Source organism: Anguilla rostrata, chromosome 4 (assembly GCF_018555375.3).
Source record: "Anguilla rostrata isolate EN2019 chromosome 4, ASM1855537v3, whole genome shotgun sequence".
In the NCBI taxonomy this organism is placed as follows: Eukaryota; Metazoa; Chordata; class Actinopteri; order Anguilliformes; family Anguillidae; genus Anguilla; species Anguilla rostrata.
This window is the reverse complement of record NC_057936.1, coordinates 41,128,989-41,149,402: the sequence shown is the minus strand read 5'-3', so window position 1 is coordinate 41,149,402 and position 20,414 is coordinate 41,128,989. Positions and strand designations below refer to the sequence as shown.

Here is a 20,414-nt window from a genome sequence, read left to right as displayed (position 1 = left end):
AGGGAAGGGATAACGAGACACAAACAAAAACAATGAATAAATGAACACAATAATACTGTCATGGTTGTGCCTCCTCTGTTCCCGCCTGTTCCCGCCTCCCGTAGTTTTTGTCCTGTCTCACGTCCCTTAGTTTGGTTTGCCTGTGTATATCTCATTATTCAATTATTTTCTGTCTCGTTATTTAATCATTGTTCCCGCCTGCCTCTCATTATCCCTCACTTCTGTGTTAATTGTGCATTATGTTCTCATGTGTCTTGTTAGCCCCTGTCTATTTAAGTTATTGGTTTGCCTGACTCAGGTGCTGGTTCCTTGTGTTTCTGACTGTGTGTATCTGCCAGTTTGTCTGCTTCCGCCTGCCTGTGGTCCATCAGTTTGTGTTCTGCCCTGCCTGACTGTTTCTGTTCACTGTGTTCTGCCCTTGCTATGTGTTCCCAGTGTTTTGACTTTGAGTTTCTATGCTTGTGTTTCTGTTAATTATTTTTGAGTTTTCTTTTATAATTGCCCCTTGTGGCTTTTTGTTTGTTCCTGTTTGTTTTTGTTATAAGTAAAGTCTTCGTTTTAATTACCTTTGAACCTCCTTTTTACTCCTTTTTGCGCTTGGGTCCAACCCACCAAAACCCTGACAAATACAATTAAACACAGGGGAAGACAATGAGGGAAACAAACTGAAATACAAAACTGAGGCATGAAAAAGGAATAACTGTAACAAAAAGACAGAACCATGACACAGAGTTTATTAATAATCAACCAATAATAATTTAACCAGACCAGAAGGTAACTTCTGGGGTACTTTTAAGTTTAGGGTATTACTGAAGTCCACCTTTATACGCTGCCTGTTTTTCATTTTCATTCACTAAATTCCTCCACTTTCATAAGGAAATTTTTCAGGTTCTTCTTTTTAAAAGGTCAAAGAAAATATAACTCTGAAATAATGATGTCCAGCCAAGGTGTATTAGCTACTAGACGAGTGAGTGCAAACTACTCCCAACAAAAATAAATCATACACTGTTGTAATACAGTATCTACAGATATTAGATTGGAGTTGTAATGTCAGCCATCATTACATGGTTGGACACGTAACATGTTTGAACAGTAGAGAAATCAACATTTACAAGTAGTGTATTGTTACAACTACATACTGTGGCCTCTGAGCAACTAAAACAATATAATTCTTTGGAAACCTGACTTTAGTTGAAATTTTCTTAAACTAATGCCCAACAACACACAAATTTTAAAGCTCAAATGGACCTGAAACACCATTATAATTATGCCTGTTTTATGGAAATTTTAACAACCTGAACATGTTTATTACAGCTATTATTTTAAAAATTACAGGCTGGTCCCAAGCTTAGTGATTGCGCCTTGCGCTAGTCTAACTTGTAGTGGAGATTTGCTGTTGGAATAAATATTAATTGATTTTTATGAATTAAAACAGCAATTTAAAGTGAAGAACCAGACTTAATGCTTGTCCTGGATAGAACTGTCATGGTTCTGTGTTTTCCTGTCTGTGTTTCCCTTGTTGGGCCGCCAGATGGCGGCACTTCTGTTTTGTGTCCTGCTCCCCCTTGTTAATTGTATTATTGTTGTCTCGTTATTCTATCATTGTTCCCACCTGTGTCTTGTTATCCCCTCCTTTTCTGGTTTGATTGTTTTTTGAGTTCACCTGTGTCTTGTTACCCCCTGTCTATTTAAGTTCTTTGTTCACTTGACTCGGGTGCTGGTTCCTTGTGTTTGTTTCCTTCTTGTGTTTGTTTCCGACTTGTGCTTGTTTTTGACCATATGTACCTGCTTGTGTTTTTGACCTGCTTGTGCTTCTGCCACTTGTTTTCTGTGCTTGTGAAGTTCTGTTTTTTTGTATTCTTTTAGTTTTTGTTATATGCCCCTCGTGGGTCTTTGTTCATTCTGCTCTTTGTTAGTAAAGTCTTATTTGTACCAACATTTTTGAGTTTCGTGTTTTTTCCCACTCTGCGCCTGGGTCCTAGCTACCACCTGTGACAAGAACAGCCCAACATGCTAAAAGAATCAGACTACAACAAAAACAAACCCGAAAGCAAAGATAAAGGCACCTGCTAATCTGAACGTTGAACACCCTTAACACACTAAAGTTTTCTCCTTTGTGTCATGATTCTGTTCTTAATGTCATATGTTATTGCTTGCCAACTACAAATTTTTAGTATAACTGACTCAAATGAGAGCCAATGATCACAATCCAGTTTGTTTGGAACTTGATGTGATGAAGTCTACGGTTTGTTTCACAACTCCTCGTATTGCCACAATTTCCTCTGTGGCAGTTTCCATACTGAAAAATATAAAACAATAACACCGGTGGTTTATTTGTAAATTAACAGAGCAAACCATTTTGGTGAACTTGATCATTATAAGTGTTTAATTTGATACTGGTATAATGACAAGCTTAATTTCAGTGATTATTAGAACTGGTAGTAGCCCAGCAAGCAGTCTAGAGCCCTTCTTTCATGCGTGAACGCCCAGTCTCAGTTGCCACATGCTTTTAAATGAGTACAAACATCTCATAGAAGCTTTGAAAGCTGGGTGTTCATCAAAACAGCTACTATGCCCAACAGGAACACCAAACTGACAGGCAGAGGGGAGAAGCAGAACAGGCAGAATAACATAGTCATCCCCTACACTCCTGGAGTATCATAGAAACTCCGGAGGATGTTCAACAAACATCACATCCCAGGTTTAAATGCCTCTACGTTGCTGTCATTATCTTGCATCACATTTGGGTTTGGGTCTTGCTCTGGCTCTTGTGAGTGGATCTCAATGTTCTCTAAAGATGGGGACAAAGTCAAATTTATCTGGATTCCAGAGACAAATCCTATGGTCAAGGTCACACTACCCATCAAAGAAAAAAGTGTAGCTCTGCATACCAAGTCTGATTCTAGCTCCATGATAACATCATTGTCAAGCTTGTATTTCTCTACAAAAAGGGAATTTCACAGTCTGACTTAACTGAAGGAACAGCAGTGAATAAGTAATGACATTGGTCTTAGCTTTAAAGTGGTCTTCACAACATATCACTGCAAACAAAACTGCTGAATTACTGCCTCATTTCTACAATAAAAGCACAAAACAAAAGTGCATAATAATTTAAGTTCATTAAAAAATATAGTACCATTTGGATCAATGTTGATATCATCGAGTCTTCCCTTTGAATTCTGCCGAGCATCCTTTCTCAAGTGCTATGAGGAGTTTGCAAGTTTGGCAATTGGAGGGTACCCTCTAGTAGACAGTAGAACTGGCAATGTAGGCCTGTTGCAAGTTGTTAAATAGAACTCCTGAAGTGTCAAGTGCAGGATCAGAACTGCCTGCTGAAAACGTTTCCTCAAAGGCCATGGAAAGAGTGACATCAACTGCAGCCTACAATATTTTGAAAATACCACAATATATTTTTTTGTTTAACCTTTATTTGCCCAGGAAGTCATGTGGAGATTAAAACCTGTCTTAAGTGAGACCTAGCCAAGAAAGGGCAAAGCAATATCATAAATGAAGGAGTCACAACAAAAAGAGTAGGCTATATATACACCGAACAGCCACAACATTAAAACCATCTGCATTTTTCTGCTTTTTTCTCGATTTAATATTTTATTTTCTGTTTGTAATCAGACAATTCACACGTGGTCAAAGTGCAGACTCAGAGCTTTTATTAAAGGGTATTCTTATACATTTTCTTATACAAGCGATACAAAAACAAGCATTGTTTCTCCTGATTAATTTTCCAGTTGAACTCAGTGGAAAAAATATTCAGGAGAAAAGCTTCTTGTAGTATCTATTGCACATCTGGCAGCAGCACAGTGGTTTGAGGCTCATTTGATGCCTTGGACCCTTGATGACTTAAAAGCCATTTAGCCAACTAATGTGTTCCATACTGTATCAGCATAATTTACAGCTGAATCTAGTCCAACCCCCCAATTCCCATAGAGATCCATTCAAATGCAAAGAGTTTTTGTATCGCTTGTAGTACAACCTGACAATAAGATATCCAAACTCTGATGATGTTGATAGGTCACAGACATCAGGAAGTCATGGCATGAAAAGGATATACAACTAAATACAAAACATGACTCTTTCATTTGACATTATGTCAGTTTGTCTAAAACACTGAAATGGGGGACTACATATAAAAAGTGCTGTAATTACTACATGGTGAAACCAAAATGTATAAGAATAATAAAAATAATAAAAGCTCTGAGTCTGCGCTTTGACCACATGTGGATTGTTTGATTACAAACAGAGAAAATAAAATATTAAATCTGAAAAATCTGAAAAATGCAGGTGGTTTTAATGTTGCGGCTGATCGGTGTATAGTCTAGCGACAATATTTTTAAAATGTATGCATCATGCAATCAAGTGTCATATATTTTACAACCTGAAATAGGTACAAGTAATAAAAAGTATGTACAGTACATTATCTTCCATTTAAAATCCTGGATTGAAATGAGGAAGTTAAGTTTGTGTTCGGCCAGCAGCTCATTCCAGGACCAGGGATCGTAATAGTACAAGCTCATCTTTCCAGTCTTGGTTCAGACTGTTGGAACTAGTACAACCAATTTTTATATCTTAGATTGTAACTGCCTTGCAACTATAAAAATGTAGTGCTGATATGCAGTGGTAGCTTGCCTAGAATGGCCTTATAAATTAAAATATATGCTGCACCCTTCATGTGGCAAGGGACAACCAAACATCCAGACTGTACAAGAAACAATAATGGGTCTAGTAACCCACATTAGTGATGTATTTCAATGCTGTATGTTACAGGGGGTCAAGTTTTGACAGGGTTGAGGCTCAGGCAAATCTATAAATAATATCGCCATTGTCAAGTTGGGAAAGGAATGAACCAATAAACAGCTTTTTTATTTATGGAAAAACATTTTTTAACCAGTACAAAAATTCTAATTTAAAATTAAATATTTTAGCAAGACATTCAATAGGATTATTTTTGTCCAACCATATTCCCAAGGATCTATATTTGTTTACAAATTCTATGGAAACACCATAAATCATGTTGATGGGGTGGTTGGAGCCTTTGTACTCACAGGGGAAATGTGAACTTTTTTTTATCTGAAGTTACTTCATGTCAATTAAGGCATGTTGCAAGTGACTGCAGGTTCATAATGGCAGTCTGCAGAATGGACACGTAAACAAAGGACAATTTCATCAGCATTTAAATGATTCTTCCAATGGTTACCCTGGTGACAAATATTATTGTTATTGGTAAGAATAAGCAAACGGCCTAAAATTAAACATTGCGGTCCACCCATGTTTAAAACAACCAAATTTGACATAACATGTCCGTGTTTCAGAATTTGAGATCTTTTAAAACAATTATTCTGGAACCGATTCAATTGTTCAGCTGCTCTGCCTCCTGTACCCACCCTTAGCAAGGTTATAATTAATAGTTAATGGTTAATAGTTAACAGTATAGAAAGCCTTAGTACAATAAATAGGACCACGCAGGTGAACAAACTATCAAAGGCTGCCTTCACATCTTCTGTGACTTTCAGTGTTGTAGTTACATTTCTGTTCCTAGATCTGAAACCAGGCTGCATGTTATTTAAAACATTATGAGAATCCGAGTGTGACTGAGACACAACTAAAGACATGAATTTAGCTAAAACTGAGAGATTAGAGATTGGCCAGATTATCAGATGGATCACCAGCTTTCAATAAAGGTGTAAATTAGCTTGCTTCCATGTAGCTGGTACCTTATATACAGTTGAGGCCAAAAGTTTACATACACCGATGCTGAAGACATTCAAACTCAATTTTTCACAACTCCACACGTTTCATGTTACCATGCATTTCCTCAGTTAAGTCAATTAGGGTATCTACTTTATTTCCATAAGAGATTTCAAAATAATAGCTAAGAGAAAGCTTTATTGCAGCTTTTATGTACTATATCAGATTTGTAGTGGGTCAAAAGTATACATACACTTTGTTAGTATTTGGTGGCATTGCCTTTTAATTGCTTAACTTGAACTTGGGGTAGCCTTCCACAAGCTTCTCAATACTTTCCTGGAATTTTTGCCCATTCCTCTTGACAGAACTGGTGTAATTCAGTCAGGTTTGTGAGCCTCCTTGCTCGGACACGCTTTTTCAGTTCAGTTCCATGGGATTCAGGTCAGGGCTTGATGATGGCCACTCCAATACTTAATCCATTTTGTTACAACTTTGGAGGTATGCTTAGGATCATTGTCCTGCTGGAAGACTCAGTTTTGCGACCAAGTTTTAACATTCTAGCTGATGTCTGGAGGTGTTGCTTCAGTATTTCTAGATAATCCAGTTTTTGTTTAATCTTACCAGAGAACACTCCTCCAAAAGGCTAGGTCTTCATACTGGTGACCACCTGCAAACTTCATTCTGGCTTTTTAAGCTTGGAGTAGGGACTTCTTCCTTGCGCGACAGCCTTTCAGGCCATGGTGATGTAGGATTCTCTTAATGGTGGGTGTAGATACTTTGGTACCTGATGCCTCCAACTTCTTCACCAGTTCCTTTGTTTTTGTCTTGGGGTTCAGTTGAACCTGTAGGACCAAAGTTTGTTCAGCCCAAGGAATTAATTTGTGCCTCCTTCCTGAAAGATGCAGTGTCTGTGTGGTCCCAAGATTTTTATATTTGCATACAATTGTTTGTACAGATGCTCATGGTACCTTCAGGTGTTTGCTCCTAAGGAGGAACTGGACTTGTGGAGGTCCACAATTTTTTTTCTGAGGTCTTGGCTGACCTGCTTGGATTTTCCCATGGTATCAAGGGCAAAAAGGCAGTGGCTCTAAAGGTAGGCCCTTAAATACAGCCACAGGTGCCAATTAACCCCCAGTTAACTCCTAATTATGACAATTGGCCAATCAGAAGCTTCTAAAAAGTAATTACATAAATTTCTGGAATCTTCCAGATTGTTTAAAGAGACAGTCAATTTAAACTTTTCACCCACTGGAATTATGATATAGTGAATTAAAGCTGAAATAAATCTGTCTCTAATCGATTGTTTTGAAATTACCTCTGATGTGAGCAAAGTAAATGCCCTAATGGACTTGCCAAAAAAATGTATGGTAACATTTGTGGACTGAACTGTATGGTAATGTGCGGAGTCTTGAAAAACTTTGAATATCTTTAGCCTAGGTGTGTGTAAACTTTCAGCCTCAACTGTAGCTCGATTGACAAATCAAATGTAGATGACAGGCTCTGCTTTGACACACATTGTAGTTTTTAATAAAAATAGATCAAGGCCATCAGGCCCAGCAGACTTTTGGAATCAATTGATTACAGTGCCCGTAATACATCAGCAACTTGAAATGTTTCAAACATAAAACTAGCAACTGTGGAGAATTGTGTGTTTTACATCTTATTCATTACTAAGTGCTCATTATTCAGAGATACACTACTTAACTCATCAAAAATATGTTGTGCCCTCTTGAAATGATTGCTGAAAGCATATAAAATATCGCTTTATGCATGACAGAGCTATTACCAGTGCTCAACTGCTGTGGAAAACTACAAACATTCTTGTTCCATAGTGATTTATTAGTCTTCCAGACTTTTGAATAATTATTCATTCAATTCTGATTATGTGATATTAGAGACAAGTGGTCATCAGATTTAGCTTTCCTAACTGAAAAATGTGCACTGATTCCTCAATGTTCTAAATAGCAGCCAATCTTCTGTACCATCAGTCTTCCTTGCTATAGTCCAATGCTTATTTTAAACATGAATACATTCTGAAATTTCTTTAGAGAACCAGTGATTATCTCTGTTCTTAATTCTGAACTTTCTAAAGCGAGCAGGTCTATATGCAACAAATAATAATTGGTGCTGCCTTGTCAGCAGACCTGGAACAAATACATATTTAAAGCATTTTAATTACTTTAAAATACTTTTTTAGAGATTATTTGAAATTCAGCATTTACAAATACTGAGTGTTTTAAAATACATTTAAGGAACATTTGCATGTATTTGCAATTACTTTCAGATATGTCTTTAAAAACATTTCAAATCCAGAATTGTCAAATACAAAGTGTTTGATTTAATGGAATTATTTGAAAATACTTTTACAACATAAGGCCAGTGGTGCAACATGCGCAATTGCACCAAGCTGTTGAAAGACTTGAAAAGCAATGGATATGTGAGAACCTATCATCTCTGAAAGTTGAGCATTTTGTCTAATTAGAGGACAGTATTTTGATGAGAATGTGTCAGGTGACTGCTGATGGCTCAAGTCCAATTGTACCGATTTCCATTGGTAATTGGTAGTGAATATGAACGGTTGAATTCTATTTTATCAGTGTCTAACCTTACAAAATGTAAAAGATGGAACTGTACGAATGGCTGTCGAACGTTCTGACAACAAAAAAAGAAGAAATACAGTAAAAGGCCACTAACTTTTAAAAGATTGCATGGGTACAAATTAACTGGCTAGTAGCTTATCAAGAAATCTGAGTCATCCCCCATGCAAAGACATGTACGGGCATATAGGCTATTGTCTGTTAGTGGCAACGCATGGGTTGTTGAAAATTCCCAATGTAGGCAAGCCTTGCCCATAATCCAAATTCAACCCCTAGCACCTAGTAGTCCCCCAGGAGTGCCCTCTGTATTTTAGCTCGCTGACATCACAGAGAGGGCCACTCACAATGACTGTACAAAGAACTCTGGGATACCCCCTTCAGCATGAAGCCTACATTGTTGCTGGCCCTGTCATTTCTGTTATTGATCACTGGGGTCCAGAGTACACTAACACTGTAGTATAAGGGGGTGAGGATACCAACAACAATTTCACTGAGTATATTGCTCTCATGAACAAATAGTGTTGTTACTGATAATTAGTCTAGCATGGTTTAGTCAGCCTTGAGAACTGAACGTATCATTTTCAGTTGAGAGTTCCATCTTGACAGTGACGGTAGCAGGTTGTAGACAATGTTTCCTCTCCAAGACATCCTAAGCAAGAGTGGACTTGCGGCAATGACTGACAATGCTGGAAGATTTTTCTATTGGTTTGATAGGCAGCTCCTTTTTGGTCATCTTTGATGCTGCAGTGTGTGGTGTGTGTGCAAAGCATCTCTCATGTGGCAGAAAGTTTTGTCATCAAGGTCAGTGGAACTGGCAGGCTGTAGTCCTCCATCCTCTTCTTCATCACTATCCTCTTCTTTACCAGGCTCTCTGTCTTCAAAGTAAGCAAAGACAGCAAACATGTTGGTTGCATTGTCTGTCACCATGGTAAATGGTAAATGGACTGCATTTATATAGCGCTTTTATCCAAAGCGCTTTACAATTGATGCCTCTCATTCGCCAGAGCAGTTAGGGGATAGGGGTTAGGTGTCTTGCTCAAGGACACTTCGGCATGCCCAGGGCGGGGGTTTGAACCGGCAACCCTCCGATTGCCAGACAATCGGTCTTACCTCCTGAGCTATGTCGCCCCAGCACCAGTGTTTAATGTGTTGTTAATCTTGTAATGGTCCAATAGCTCTCCATTTACAGTATACTGGCAATGTGCTCTCCAGTGTGGCGGACCCTGAAACACTGACATGAGAGCATCGTACTGTGAAGATTCCAATTAATAAGGAAATGGCCGGTCACACCAAGATACAACTTCATTTGAGAGCAAGACCAAAGATCTAGTGTCAGGCAAATAGATGTAGCTGATTCTAAAAGAGACATTAGCTTATTCTCCATCTTGATTTTCTGGTCCATTAGAATGGTTTTGGACATGCCCTTGCCAGTTGGCACAACATAATTCCCTTTCAGAACTTCTTGAAGGACTCACTTTCCAGAATGCTTATTGGAAGGATATTTTCACAAATTACATTGGCAAGGAGATTAGTCTAGCTGTGGATGTGTGGTGTAAACACCTCACAGCTAGACCAATGAGGGTTTGTAGCTGGAGGGGAAGGCACCGCGTGTTCTCCCTTGGCTGGTGTGATTCAAAACCGGAGATGTTAGTTAGTTAGTATTTTTCCTCTGTTCGTAAGAACAGGGCACAATTATAATTAAGAATGCACTGGTTCCGTTGCCACAGGTTAGATATGAAGGCGCTGCTTCATATCCCGCTTAAAACTGGCCCGAAACGGATCAGTAGCATTCAGGTTACTCTCCGTTCGCAAACGGGGCTATGCTGTCACCAGAGATATATCCGATCTGTCGCCGGACTGTCAATATCCCAATGGGAGCATCAGAATATTCACAAATGCGCGGAACAACACATCAAATATATCCATGACCACAGCAAGAAAGCGTAACAGTTAATAGGTTTTACCCTCGTGATAATCTGACTCCATATTAATTAATAAGTTATGTTCCAAATTAGAATTTAGGCTTGATTTAGAATGGAACTCAGTTCGTCTGAAGTTCTACACCGAGGGTCAACGCAGTTTCACCCGGTACGCACCGCGGATACGCCCGTAACGACAATTTAACTAGCTGTTTGCAGACGACACAGCGGTTGTGAGATTTCCCTCATGGGGAGTATAACCTAATTAGGGTTCAGGGACTCCGAAAGGGCCAATATTGGTCATCCCAGGATCAACTTGGTTCTGCTGACGGTCCCGCCTTAACTGAAAACTTGGTGATCAAACAAGCCCAACGGGCAGTTCCCTAGTCATAATTGGGGGAAACCGACTTAGAGGGCTGTTACAAGAACGAAACATTGACCAAGACCACACAAATCAAGTCATTAACAGTTTTAATGTCAGGTAGGTTATACACTTAAAATAGTCAATTTGTAGTTACAGAATTTAGAAAATAGTCTAACAATCAAAGATAAAGATGAGCATACCTGACAGCAGTCTACACACAGAAAGAGTCTTGTGTGGGAAGTCTGATTGCAGACTCCCCTGACAGCAGTCTACACACAGAAAGAGTCTTGTGTGGGAAGTCTGATTGCAGACTCCCAGAGGGCCCTGTTCCTCTCCTATAAGAACCCAGCGGAAGGCAGGTGGATGTCGCCACAAAAGGCTCATAAAACCATAAATTTACTTGGAGGGGGAAGATTGGAATTTGGTTCCATCCTGAGGATCAGACGGATCAGATGGATTTACTAGGAGGAGTGTCCCAAAAATACAGTTGACTTCCAAATTTATTAAAAATAGATTTTCTATAGGTTTGCTGGTTTTAAAACCGAAACCAGAGCATCACTCGCACAGAGACCATAAAAACCATACCAAATATGAATATTTGTTCTTGTGTTTGTCATGAAAACTCTGAAAAACATGAAATAACTGTACAATCACTTACATGAACCAACTGCCAACTCTCAATGTCTTTCCACAGTGTATTAAGATTGCATAGTGTCGTGTAGCAATGTATTCAACCCCAATCTGGCATTATTTCCTAACAAAAGTGTGCTTGAGTAAATTTCTTTCCTTATGAAGGTAGGGAGACAAGTTACCCAGTGACACCAGGTGAGGGGACTGTGACTGTCCCTCAACTGTCCTGAGCAATTTGCCCCATTTCCATCATGTGATTTTATTACTTGCCATCTGAAACCTCCAGGACGTTGGGATAATTTTAGGTGTCACCTGTTAACTGTCGCAAAACCAGATGCCAAGGTCTTACGGGCCACTCTGTCCCGACAATATCAGACTCTGCACCTGGCGAATTGCTTTACGACAGCCAGAGAGGAAATTCCACTCTATGCCTGTTCCCGTGGGCCTTACAGTGGCATGGTACCTCTGGGGTCTTACTACAGCTAATTTTGAAGGCATTTGCTTCTGAGACATGGACACATTAAGGATGATGTTGGGGTGCTTTTGCTGAAAAATAAATGTTTACATTCATGTTAGTTGTAATATATAATGTAATCCATTATTACAACAGTGCATTATATATTGGTATGAAATGTTTAAGATGAATAGCAGATCATTGGAGACATTTGATTATATTTAATAATATGGACTATATTTAAATATTCACAAAGCCTATTTAAAACTAGGCAGTGTATCTTCAGCCATCGAACTGCAAAAAAAAATGCTATTCAGCTGTCCTACACTCTGATTGGTGATGGCTGTGTGCCTAGCATGACGCATTATGAACTTGTAAAGTTGTGAAAATGGATTCAATATGAGCCACATCACTGTCACTGTCACCATTGTTGCCATCGTCGTTGTTGTTGCGGTTGTGGCTCCTGTACTTGACCGTGTGCATCTCAGGACTCCCGGTCTCACTGCAGGCAGTACATATGAAGGTTAGGACTAATCATGTAACTGCCCACAGCTGTGACTGCCGGCTGGCTAAACCACTCCCCAACACAGCCTTCATCGAACATGATATCTGGTTGTTGCAATATTTGCAACAAGCCTTAAAATTTCCAAGTATGTCCTGCGGCAGAACATAATGCTCCACGATCATAGATCATATATTTGGCATTATTGTTCTTTGTCTTGTGGCAGACCCTGACCTGGGATGCACACAAGCCGCAAGCAAGTGAGACACAGAACGGTGGGGGGAAGTGATCCGTTCGTCCGTGGTTCAAATCCATTGCCGTGCTTCCTGGCGCTTAGTTGTTCCCTTAAATCTGTCTGTGGAGGGGTGGTGTGGTTAGGGTGCCATCTGCAGGTGGAGAGGGAGCGGGTTAGCTGGCACTGCAACTGTAATGAGATTGTTACGACAGTTACGTCAGTTACGTCAGTTACGACGGTGCCGGAAGTGGGGGAGTAAGAGAGAGATTGAAAACATGAGGTTGTATGCTGGAGTTGGTTGAAACGCGTTACGTGCAATAAAAGGTTGAACAACACTGAAGAGCGGACAGAACTTCGTTTCTATAAAGGTAGACTAAAGAAGAGTTCATCACAGCAACTACAGGTGTGTGCGATTGCAATTAATTGCTAATTGTTTTTATGTTCTGCCTGCAGTGAGACCAGGGCGCTGGAATGAGAGACGCATGCGGGAGGGACAGAGTATGTAAATTCCCCTTCCTTATCATGTGTGTTTTGGTTTAGTTTGTTTTGTTTGTGTATGTACAGATGTAAACTTGCACAGTGAAACCCGTGTGCATCCGAGAACTGAGGATTGTGTGGTTTGTGGGGAGAAGGACTGCAAAAACGTTTTACAGTTGTGGCCCGGGGGGAGAGAGGAGGCAAGAACAAGCTGGAAGGACAAGCAGGAGCGAGGGTGATGGAATCGCCGCTGGGGCAAGCCCTGAGCCATCTAGCAGCCTTGCAGGAGAGACAGACCACCACTGAGCTGGCTCAGGGGCAGGTGGAGGATCAGGCTCTCCTGCGGAGCATGCTGCAGCAGAGCCCAGCAAGACAGTCGCCACCAACCACCCAAACCGGCAGGTATGTCGAGCTACAGATGCCACGGATGGCAGACACAGAGGACGTAGAGGTGTACCTGACCACGTAAAAGGGTACAGCAGCTGCCTGCGGGTGGACTACAGAGAAGTGGGCTGTCCGTTTCTCATCAGGGAAGCTCAACGAGCTGCACACAACCTGCCGGCGTCCTTGAGAACCAACTATGAGGACTTGAAGCGGGTGATTTTAGACCGAGTGGGTCAAACAGAGGAAGATCATCATCGCCGCTTCAGGGCTCTTCGATACAAGGACGCCAGCCCCCGTTTGCTTTGGCTCAGCAGCTTTGAGACGCCGCTAACCGGTGGCTCCAGCCAGCAGTGCACTCGGCGGTGGAGGTTATTAAGTCGATGACGCTCGAGCAGTTTGTGCTAAGCCTGCCAACAGCCACTGCCGACTGGATGCGCTGCCACAGACTAATGTCGCTGGGTGCCACTGTTGCCCTGGTGGAGGATCACCTCAGCACCCTCCAACATCGCTCTCCAGCTCCTGGCCCCGCCCCAAGGGAACCCCGGTCTTCTCATCTGGTCCCAGCATCAAGGAGAAGACCACCAGGGGGACCCTTGTCGGTAGCGGGGAAATCGGCCTATTCTCTACCCAATACCCTGTCTCCCCACAACCCCTTCTATGTTCCCCCACAGCCCCCAGTCTCAGTAGTTGCAGCACCGGACACCCAGAGGCCCCCTCAGATGCCTGGGCAGGAGTGCTGGCCTTGTGGGCGACCTGAACATTTCCGCAGGAACTATCCCCTGATGGAAGTGGGGCATGTGGTGTGGGTAGCTGGCTCGCCAGCCCCCTCCCCTGGTCAGGCGGGGATGTACCGGATACTGGTAAGGATTCAAGGGGGTACACGCCAGGCATTGTTGGATTCAGGGTGTAATAATAATAATAATAATAATAATAATAAACTTTATTTGTATAGCACCTTTCATACAAGAAATGCAGCTCAAAGTGCTTTACAATAAAGAAATTACATGCACCGAGTGCTTCACATGAAAATAGACATAGAATAACATAAAAACAGGGATAAAATGCCATACTTATAAAAACAGGGATAGAATGCCATAATTAATGTGACATAGAATGAATATAAAAACAGGGAAGATAGAATACATAAAATAAAACCCACTGAATAATAATAATAATATTAATAATAATAATAATTATTATTATTATTATTATTATTTATTTATTTTATTTACTTTTCCTTTATTTAAACAGGTCACTTTTTCAAGAGAGACCTGCATGTACATGTAAAACACATATGAAACACATTCAACAGACAAGTGCATGTTTATTTATTTATTTTTTTTAATTAAAAAATATTGGACAAGTACAGATCAGTCATAGGTACAGGAGTTGAGCTGTAAACAAACATGCAGATCAAAGGAAACAATCACAAGCAACATCCAACATATCAGAGGTCAATATTTTAAAATCCTCCAATGGAACGAGACATTCCAGATTTAAGGTCCTCTGTAGTTTATTCCATTTGTATGGGGCATAGTATTTAAAACCGGTTTTGCCAAGTTCGGTTTTTACCTGTGGTACATCTAAAACTAAATAATCTTGTGACCCTAGTGCCATATCTGCTGTGTTTAAATGCAATCAAGGAGCAGAGATAAAAGGGAAGCTTCATAAGCAGGGCCTTATAGATAAACAAAATACAATGCCATTCCCTTCTCTTAGATAAAGAGGGCCAACCCACTTTTTTATATAAAATTCAATGATGGAATTTATCTCCAGTAATAAAACGCAGAGCACTATGAAATACAGCATCGAGAGGCTTCAAAGTAGAAGGAGAGGCATGCATGTACAAAACGTCAGCATTGTCAAGCACAGACATAATTGTTGATTGTACAATGGTCTTCCAACAGACAGTAGAAAAGCAAGATTTGTTTCTATACAAGATTCTATACAATTCTTAATTTTTTAGACAGGTGTTCCACGTGGGTGTGAAAATAGGGTCTATTATCTAACCAGATGCCTAAATATTTATAAGATTCTACAATTTCAATTTGAGAACCCTGAAGTGTATGAATACCAATATTAGGAGTATTGTTCACGCGAGACCTTGAAAATAAAATACATTTTGTTTTGTTGGGATTTAAAATAAGTTTGTGTTTAATGAAGGATATCTGAAAGGCAACTGTAAGAGTTTGCTTTTGATGAGTCTGCAAAGTCTGTAAATTTGCAGTGGCCAGATTAAGAGTGGAGCCAATAGCATACAAGATTGCATCATCTGCATAATAATGGGCATCATAATGTGGAGAAGAGGGTACCATATTATTCACATATAATGTAAATAAGAGTGGACCCAGAATAGACACCTGTCGGACACCTTTACTAATTTCAAGAGAGCTTGATTTAAAGCCATCAGCAACAACAGCTTGAGTTCTCCCTGAGAGATAATTGTAAAACCAATTAACTGCAAGTTCATCCAATCCTATGGAGGATAGCTTGTTTATTAAGATGTTATGATCAAATCTTTTGATAAATCTATGAAAAGTGCGGCACACTGCTGACGGTTATCAAGATATTTAATAATATTGTTCACCACAAGTGTTGTTGCTGTAAATGTACCATGCCCTGGTCTAAACCCTGATTGTTGTGGTTGTAGAATGTTATATGCCTCCAGGAAGGCAGAGATTTTAGAGATTTCATGGTTTTCCAAAAGCTTGCTGCATCTCCATGGAAGCTTGCTGCATCTCCATGGGAGCTTGCAAGAGTGGACAAGTAGTTATCAGATTCAGCTTTTCTGATCAGGCTAATACACCTATTGCCTGAAGTGCAACCAATCTGTCGGACTATTTTTTATTCTAAAACTCTTATAAGGGGCATGTTTTTCAGTAAAAAATTTAAAAAACGTGAGAAAACTAATCAAAAGCTACATCAGAATCAGGAATTGTACAGATTTTCTCTAGATCTGCATGATGCAAATCATGTAAAAAAAAACCGTGTTCTACAAAATCTTTAAAATTTTGTTTCCTGATAACACACACTTTGACAGTTCTGACATGCAGTTGGGCAGTGATCACTAATATCTTGTGCAAAAACTCCACTGGATGGGTATTTAAATGGTCTGTTTGTTAATATAAGGTCAATTGAGGTGGATTTAGACGGTTTTATGGTCCAACCGAAAATCAATTAGCACTCTTAAGAGGAGTTCCAGATAAACAGTTGTCCAATTAACTCTGAAGAGGCAACTAATTGTTCGGCAAATGGGAGGAGGACGGTAAATACTAATAACAATAAAGTGCACATCACCCCCGAGGCAGATGTCCAACACAATATATTCAAATCTCTTAGTCACTGAGGAAACTGCAAGTTCATGTACAGACAAGTATTCTTTAACATAAATCAATACCCTTCCCGTTTAGATTTCCTATCCATTCTAAATAGCTTGTATCCATCAATAGCTACATCTGAGTTAGAAACTTTCCCTGTAAGCCAAGATTCTGTCAGGATAAAGATGTCAGGGGAGGCTTCATTAATCATTAACAAAATCCAATTTAGGTAACAGACTCCTAATATTTAAGTGCAATATTCTTAAACCATGATGTAATTGAAAGTCTTGTGGTGATTTTAAATCCGTTGTACTAATAATGGTAGGGGTAGACAAAGTCTCAGTTAGTTGAATATTGATTTGTACAAGACTATTTGCAGTGACACATAATAATAATGAAATAAAAAATAACGTTAAAAAAAATACGTAGAATGTGTAAAATCAAGTAAAATACAACATTTTTAAAAGACGTGTAGCAGTGCATAAGTGCGAAGCAAAGCGCAAAAAAAAAAAAAGTAGCAGGTATAGCTAGTTAAAGGCTAAAGTGAATAGATAAGTTTTTAGTTTTCTCTTAAAAAATATTTAGTGAGCTGGCTTTCCTGATCTCTATAGGTTATGTGTTGCATAGCTTTGGGGCGTAATTGACAAAGGCTGCATCCCCGATTTTCTTTCGACTGTTGCTGGGAACCTCCAATAAACCAGCAGCAGATGATCGCAGTGTTCTTGAAGGCAAATAGTTAATTAGCAATGTAGCTTGGTCCTAGCCCATTAAGGGCTTTGTATATAAGGAGGAGGACCTTAAAATCAATTCTAAATGTTACAGAAAGTGCAGAGCAGCTAAAACTGGACTAATGTGCTCTGTCCTCTTGGTTCTGGTTAACAGCCGAGCTGCAGAATTTTGAATGAGCTGAAGTCTCTCAGTGGTTTTTTTTTTGGGAGGCCAGTGAAAAGTGCGTTACAGTAATCGAGTCGGCTTGAAATAAAGGCATGAATCAGTTTTTCAGCATCTTTTTGATTTATGAATGGCCGTACTTTAGCTATGTTTCTAAGGTGGAAAAATGATGTTTTCATCACATTGTTAATGTGGGACTTGAAGTTTAGATCTTAATCTAAGATGACACCAAGACTTGTAACCTCAGACTTAATCCAGGGAGTTGATTTCCCCAGATTATTAAACAGAATTTCTCTTTTTTGTTTTAGGGCTGACTAGTAAGACTTCAGTTTTGTCCTCGTTTAACTTTAAGAAATTATGGCTCATCCATTTATTTATTGCCAAAAGACAGGTAGTAATGGAGTTCATAGCTGCAGCATCATTTGGTTCTGTCATGGTTCTGTGTTTTCCTGTCTGTGTTTCCCTTGTTGGGCCACCAGATGGCGGCACTTCTGTTTTGTGTCCTGCTCCCCCCTGTTAATTGTATGATTGTTTTCAATTGTCTCGTTATTCCATCATTGTTCCCACCTGTGTCTTGTGATCCCCTCTTCTGGTTTGATTGTTTTTTGAGTTCACCTGTGTCTTGTTAGCCCCTGTCTATTTAAGTTCTTTGTTCCCTTGACTCGGGTGCTGGTTCCTTGTGTTTGTTTTTGACGTGTGTTTCAGACCGTATGTACCTGCCTGCGTTTTTGACCTGTTTGTGTTTGTTTGCCCTTGTACTCTGCCTGCCTGTGTTTTTGAGTTCCTGTTGTTTTCTGTTTTATTAGATATTTTTTGAGTTTGTGTTTTTGCCCATCGTGGCCTTTTCTGTTCCCTGCTTGTTTGCCTGTCCTGTAAGTAAAGTCTTTGTTAATTTTCCCTTTTTGAGTTTGTGTTTTTTTTTCCCTCTGCGTTTGGGTCCCCCCTACCCGTTACGTGACAGGTTCCGCAGAGATGTACAGTTGTGTGTCATCCGCATAACTATGGAAACATACACTCTCTAATGATGTCACCAAATGGCAACATGTATAGTGAGAATAATAATGGACCAAGGCAGCCCCCTTGTGAAACCCCAAAGCAGTCATGTTTCTCAGGCACATAATCTCCAAGACTGACGTAAAACTTTCTCCCTTTGATGTATGTTTTGAGCCAGTTTAACACAGTCAGAGACCAACCAACTTTTCCAAATGATTGGTAAGGATATCATGGTCAATCATATCAAACGCTGCGCTTAGGTTTAAGAATTGACAAGAATTGAGACCTTATTTTCATCAGAGTTTAGTCTGAGGTTGCTGATTATTTTAGTAAGAGCAGTTTCACCGCTGTGGTATGTTCTAAAGCCTGACTGAAATTCCTCCAGGATATTGTTTTCTTTAAGAAAGGAGTTTATTTGCACTGAAACTGAATCTTTTCAAGTATCTTACTAATGAATGGAAGGTTGGATATCGGCCTATAGCTGGTCAGTGCATTACCATCTAGGTTGGGTTTCTTTAATAAGGGTTTTACAACAGCTGTTTTGAAGGCATCTGGGAAGATGTCTGTTTGAAGAGATGTATTTATAATATTCAGGGCATGACTTGAAACACTGTCGAACACCCGCTTAAAAATGCTGTCGGTACAGGGTCAATACATGAGGTGGAGGAGTTACACTCGGTGACAATCTTGCAGAGCTCAGTTAATGTAATACAGGTGAATTTTCCCATGGTTACATCATTTTTACAGGATTTGCTGAGATCATCTGTGTTTATATCAGCAGCAGTACTGGCTCTAATTGAAGTTATTTTGTTATTGAAGAACAATGCGAATTCTTCACATTTTGATGCAGAGTACTGCAGGGGGGGTCAGTGTTGAGTAGCTGGTCAATAGTGGAGAATAATATTCTAGAGTTTCCAGCATTCTCTGTAATAATCTTGGAAAAGTAATCCTTTCTTGCCAGATGTATTGCTTTGTTATAAGCAGTTATGGCTTTTTTGTATATATTACAGTGAACTGTGAGCCTAGTTTGCCCGACAGATTCTCTTAATCTCATTAACACTGTTATTGTTTAATCATGGGGAGATTCTGTCAGTCGACCTCTTTTTAACCTATAGTGGAGCAGCAGTATTTAAAGCAGATGACAAGGTATTGTTGAAATTTTCAACCATGTCATTTAAAGAGCAGTCATAACTGTATGTGTTACGAATGCAAGTCTGAAGGACCCAAGTGCAGAACTCGAACACAGAGATCAGATGAATCAAACAGATTTATTAACGGGTTGTACAATTTCGGATTGGATGTATGCCAGGTTCTTGTGATCAGTCCAGACGACGAAGGGGTGTTCTGCATCCTCCAGCCAGTGCCTCCATTCTTCCAGGGTCAGCTTGACCGCAAGCAGCCCCCCCGTTCCCGACGTCATAGTTACGCTCAGCGGGGGACAGCCTACGGGAGAAGAAGGCACAGGGATGTCATTTCTGATCTCTTACCGCCCGCTGGGACAGAACAGCTCCTACTCCTGTCTCTGACGCGTCCACCTCCACAATGAATTGACGGGTAGGATCGGGGTGGACCAGGACTGGTGCTGAAGTGAACCGATGCTTGAGATCGGAGAAGGCACTGTCAGCTTTCGGGGTCCAGATGAATGGGACAGTAGTAGAGGTAAGACGGGTAAGGGGCGCGGCCACCCGACTGTAGTCTCGAATAAACCGTCTGTAGAAATTTGCAAACCCAAGGAAACGCTGGAGCTGCTTCAGGGAGGAGGGTTTGGGCCACTCTGCCACAGCTCGAACCTTCTCCCGGTCCGTACTGATCTGTCCACTCTTGATGATATAACCCAAGAAGCTTACAGATGTTACATGAAATTAGCATTTCTCTGCCTTGACGAACAGCTTGTTCTCAAGTTGGCGCTGTAGCACTTGCCTCACATGTTGAATGTGTTCTTCCATGTTGC

The 20,414-nt window shown here is 40.2% G+C and overlaps 1 long non-coding RNA gene across 1 annotated transcript; it reads left to right on the top strand.

Moving 5' to 3' along the window:
• Window positions 1–16,533: 16,533 nt before the first annotated feature.
• On the top strand, window positions 16,534–18,473 carry LOC135254303 (uncharacterized). Its single transcript, XR_010329828.1, has 2 exons — window positions 16,534–17,895; window positions 18,432–18,473. It is a non-coding gene; the product is annotated as an uncharacterized LOC135254303 (long non-coding RNA).
• Window positions 18,474–20,414: the final 1,941 nt, after the last annotated feature.